This window comes from Notamacropus eugenii, chromosome 2, assembly GCF_028372415.1.
Source record: "Notamacropus eugenii isolate mMacEug1 chromosome 2, mMacEug1.pri_v2, whole genome shotgun sequence".
Taxonomy (NCBI): domain Eukaryota; kingdom Metazoa; phylum Chordata; class Mammalia; order Diprotodontia; family Macropodidae; genus Notamacropus; species Notamacropus eugenii.
The window spans coordinates 418,478,028-418,483,667 of record NC_092873.1 but is presented as its reverse complement, the minus strand read 5'-3'; the positions used below and the strand labels follow the sequence as shown (position 1 = coordinate 418,483,667).

Here is a 5,640-nt window from a genome sequence, read left to right as displayed (position 1 = left end):
TCTCTTCATTCTTATGTTTGAAAGTCAAATTTTCTTTTCAGCTCTGGTCTTTTTATCAAGATTGCTTGAAAGTCCTCTATTTCATTGAAAGACCATTTTTTCCCCTGAAGTATTATACTCAGTTTTGCTGGGTAGGTGATTCTTGGTTTTAGTCCTAGTTCCTTTGACTTCTGGAATATCCTATTCCATGCCCTTCGATCCCTTAATGTGGAAGCTGCTAGATCTTGTGTTATCCTGGTTGTATTTCCACAATACTTGAATTGTTTCTTTCTAGCTGCTTGCAATATTTTCTCCTTGACCTGGGAATTCTGGAATTTGGCCACAATGTTCCTAGGAGTTTCTCTTTTTGGATCTCTTTCAGGCAGTGTTCTGTGGATTCCTTGAATATTTATTTTGCCCTCTGGTTCTAGAATCTCAGGGCAGTTTTCCTTGATAATTTCATGAAAGATGATGTCTAGGCTCTTTTTTTGATCATGGCTTTCAGGTAGTCCCATAATTTTTAAATTGTCTCTCCTGGATCTATTCTCCAGGTCAGTTGTTTTTCCAATGAGATATTTCATATGATCTTCCCTTTTTTCATTCTTTTGGTTTTGTTTTGTGATTTCTTAGTTTGTCATAAAGTCCTTAGCCTCCATCTGTTCCATTATAATTTTGAAAGAACTATTTTCTTCAGTGAGCTTTTGAATCTCCTTTTCCATTTGGCTAATTCTGCTTTTGAAAGCATTCTTCTCCTCATTGGCTTTTTGAACCTGTTTTGCCAAATAAGTTAGCCTATTTTTCAAGGTGTTATTTTCTTCAGCATTTTTTTGGGTCTCCTTTAGCAGGGTGCTAATCTGCTTTTCATGCTTTTCTTTCATCTCTCTCATTTCTCTTCCCAGCTTTTCCTCCACCTCTCTAACTTGATTTTCAAAATTCTTTTTGAGCTCTTCCATGGCCTGAGCCCACTGGGTGGGCTGGGATACAGAAGTCTTGACTTCTATGTCTTTCCCTCATGGTAAGCATTGTTCTTCCTCATCAGAAAGGAAGGGAGGAAATGCCTGTTCACCAAGAAAGTAACCTTCTATAGTCTTATTTCTTTTCCCTTTTCTGGGCATTTTCCCAGCCAGTGACTTGACCTCTGAATATTCTCCTCACACCCACCTCGCCTCCTGATCCTCCCAGCCAGCACTTGGGGTCTGAGATTCAAATGCTGCTTCCCAGCCTCAGGGCTTTTGGTGGGGGCAGGGCTGCTATTCAGTGTGAGATTAAGTTCAGGTGCTCAGGTGGGGGCAGGGCTGCCTCATGGGCTCAGTTCCCTCAGGGGGTTTATGTAGAGACCTTCAACAATGGATCCAAGCTCCTGTCTGCTTGAGGAGCCCTGGTCTGCTCCCGCCTCAGCTGCTGCCTCCCGAGGGGGCCTGAGTTATGGGGGCACCCCACTCCCCTCTTGACCTGCCAAAGAGACCCTGTCACCAACCCCCATCACCTGTGGGTGGAGGGTCCCATGCTGCCGCTGGAGATTCCGTCTCTGAAGCCCGCTCAGATCTGCTCTCGGTGCCGCGGGCGCGGCAGGGCTGTGCTCGGCTCCCAGTCCTGGCGCCCAGTCCGTGGTGCAAAGGACCTTTTGCGAGAGTTTTGCAGGTCCCTCTGGAACAGAAATCTCCTTCGCTCCACTGTTCTATGGCCTCTGTTGCTCCAGAATTCGCTGTGAGTTCCTTTTTACAGATGTTCTATGGGTTGTGGGTTCAGAGCTATGTGTATGTGCGTCTTTCTACTCTGCCATCTTGGCTCCGCCTCGAAAATTCTGAATACATTCAAAGGATCACACAGACAAAACTGAAATGGACCCTTGAGGTCATTGAATCCAATGCCTTCATTTTGTAGGTGAGAAAACTGAGACCTAGAGAGGTTAAGAGAGACTGGTCTAAGGTCATAGAGTTATCAACGAGCTGGACCAGGACTTGAATGGAGACCTCATCACTCCAAATCCTGCCGTCCTTTCAATAGACTAAATTTTACTCTATAGTTCTACTTTTGGTGTTTCATAGAAAGATGGCAGTCATCTTATTGACTTTAGAGAAGCTCTAAGCATGGCTTAATAGCATGAATGTCAACTCAAGATCCTTTTTCTTATGAAAATTGAAACAGATGAAAGTCAACTTGGTGACTTGAGAAATTTTCATTTCTAAGTGTTTAGCACAAGTTCTGATAACATCCAGGTCAGTGTCCTCATTGAAATAAGGTATATTGGGGAGCATTGTCTTTATCAGATGAAACCACACAGGTAAAGTATTTGACAAATCTCAAAGTACTATAGCATTCTAACTATTATTATTAATCATTATTTATCCAATCAACAAATATTTTCTGAACACACTTACTATGTGAGTATTCCACTCTGGTTTTTGATACTATAGGGGATTCACGGAAACACAGAACACAGTTCCTGCCATCAGGTAGTTATTTTAAAGGAAGACATAAATACAAGAAAAGATAGTCATATATTGTCTTGCACTGTTAAGTATCAAGGGTATCATTAATGAAAACTATTGGCATTCAAAGGATAGAGAAGTCACTGTGGACTGGGGAAGTTTCTAAGGTGTGAACATTTCATACAAACTCTATATCTTTAGTCTCACTTATTATGAAATTCCTATCTTCATATAGGGCCTCTCAAGGGAAATATCAGGATTGAAGTCAAGACAGTTGATTCCTTTGTAAGAAACATTATATCTCCAGATAGCTATAGCAGGGGAAAAGTGATTTGATTCTTTGGACAAAGACTAATCATGAAGAGAACTCATGAACTCAGTGCAGTTTGAAGCATACTTTTTGCAATATATTTTTCTTGTTTTTCTTTTGTGTGTTTTCTTTTGTAACATGGCTAATATGGAAATATGATTTGTTTGTATGATATTATATTGCTTGCCTTCTTAAGGGGTAGGAGAGAAGGAGAGAATTTGGAATTCAAAACTTTAAAAAATAAATTAAATTAAAAAATGTAATTGGGGTATATTTAATCAAATCAATTATACATATACACACATACATTATAAAATATATCTTTTTGAGAAAGAAATCCACCAAATCTGAGGAGATCAGATTCTACTTAACTAGAACTTTTTATGTCATTAAATAACCAAGAGGCTGTGTCTGAGAAAAGCCTATCAAGTCTCAAGGGCAGCCATAAACATGGAGTTACACCGAAAATGGTATGGTTACCGCTTGGATTACCATGAGAAAAAGAGAAAGAAGGGAAGCCAAAAGGCTCATGAACATGCAAGGAAAGCAAAGAAAATGATTGGTCTAAAGACCAAACTCTACCATAAACAATGTCATGCTAAGAAGATTCAGATGAAAAAGACTATTCAAGATGCATGAAAAGAGAAATACCTAGCGAAAGAATGATGAAAAAACTCCCCAAGGAGCAGTGCCTGCATATCTGCTGGACAACAGTCCCAAGTCAAAGTCCTTTCCAATATGATTAAACAGAAATGAAAAGAGAAAACTGGTAAATGGGAAGTGCCCTTGCCAAAAGTTTGTGCCCAAGGAGAAACAGAAGTGTTAAAGGTTATTTGTACAGGAAAGAGAAAGAAGACTTGGAAGAGAATAGTTACCAAAGTCTGCTTTGTTGGGGATAATTTTATTCAAAAAACACCAAAATATGAAAGATTTATTAGGCCAATGGGTTTACATTTTAAGAAGGCTCATGTAACTCATCCTGAACTTAAAGCCGCTTTTTGCCTACCCATACTTGGTGTGAAGAAAAATCCCTCCTCTCCACTATATACAACTTTGGATGTTATAACTAAAGGGACTGTCATTGAAGTGAATGTGAGTGAGCTGGGCCTTGTGACACAAGGAACCAAAGTTATCTGGGGGAAATATGCATAGGCTACCAGCAATCCAGAAAATGAGGGATGCATAAATGCTGTCTGGCTTATTTGATTGACTGAAGTTCCACATCTTTGACAATTATTAAAGATTCTACAATATATCAAGAAAACTGCAACAGTTACTACATTGAATAGTCATAAAACAAAACCAAAGACCCAATTCTCCACATTGGTTGTTTTGATTTGGGATTAACTTGGAAAAGAGATGAGACACTGTTTTCTATTGTTTTATGAGACTTTTTCCCATTTTGGAGTGGCAATAAAAAAAACAAAACTTGTAGCTAAAAAAAAAAAAGAAAAATGTTTTTCCATATATCCACAATGGACCCTCACAAGCATTGTGTAAGGTATTATCAAGAATTTTCAACCCCATTTTAATTTTTTTATGAAAACAATATAGCCATTCCTTTCAAATATACAACAAAGTTGTCATGTAAATTTCTTTTTTCCTCCCCCTTGCCATGCCCCAAGAGAAAATGAGATATACAGATGCTTCTTAAAAAGTAGCATGAGATGCTACTTAAAAATTTGTTTGGGGGGCGGAGCCAAGATGGTGAAGTAGAAAGACGCACATACACATAGCTCTGAACCCACAAACCACAGAACGGCTAGAGGGGACCAAGCCAGGGCGAATTCTGCACCCAGAGACCACGGAATATTGGAGTGAGGGAGATTTCTGCTCCGGAGAGACCTGCAAACCTCTCGCGGGGGGGTCCTTCACGCCGTGGACTGGGCACCGGGACGGGGAATAGAGTGCAGCTCTGGTGCGGCCACGACACCGTGAGGAAAAGATCCGAGAGGGCTACGAGGACGGGATCTCCAGTGGCCACGCGGGTCCCCCCACCCACAGAGGGACCTGCAAACCTCTCACAAAAGGTCTGTCACACTGCAGACGCAGAGCCCAGCCCAGACCTGTGGTGGCGGTGGTGGCCGCGGCTCCGAGAGGTACAGATCTGAGAAGACTCCAGAGACGGGTTCTCCAGCGGCGGCACAAGCCCCCCCACCAACAGGTGACTGACGGGGGTAGGTGAGAGAGTCTCTTTGGCGGGTTGAGAGGGGAGTGGGGTGCCCCCACGGCTCGGGCCCCCCCAGGAAATAGAAGCTGAGAGGCGGCTACAGACAGGGGCTCCCCAAACGGGCGGGAGCCTGGATCCATTGCAGAAGGTCTGTGCATAAACCCCCTGAGGGAACTGAGCCAGAGAGGCGGCCCTGCCCCTGACCTCAGCACCTGAACTTAATTTAACACTGAATAGCAGCCCTGCCCCCGCCAAAAACCCTAAGGCGGGAAGCAGCATTTGAATCTCAGTCCCCAAATGCTGGCTGGGAGGACCAGGAGGTGAGGTGGGTGTGAGGAGAACATTCAGAGGTCAGGCCACTAGTTGGAGAGAATGCCAAAAAAAGGGAAAAGAAATAAAACTATTGAAGGGTACTTTATCGGAGAAAAGACACTTCCTCCCTTCCTTTCTGATGGGGAGGAACAATGCTTGCCATCAGGCAAAGACACAGAAATTGAGGATTCTGTGTCCCAGCCCACCCAATGGGCTCGGGCCATGGAAGAGCTCAAGAGGAATTTTGAAAATCAAGTTAGAGAGGTGGAGGAAAGACTGGGAAGGGAAATGAGAGGGATGAGAGAGAAGCATGAAAAGCAGATCAGCTCCCTGCTAAAGGAGAACCAAAAAAATCTTGAAGAAATTGGCACCTTGAGAACTAGCCTAACTCAGCTGGCAAGGGAGGTGCAAGGGGCCAATGAGGAGAAGAATGCTGT

At 42.7% G+C, this 5,640-nt stretch overlaps 1 pseudogene; it reads left to right on the top strand.

Annotated features, from left to right (window-relative positions):
- Nucleotides 1-3,171: 3,171 nt before the first annotated feature.
- Nucleotides 3,172-4,025, top strand: LOC140524126 (ribosome biogenesis protein NSA2 homolog pseudogene; annotated as a pseudogene).
- Nucleotides 4,026-5,640: the final 1,615 nt, after the last annotated feature.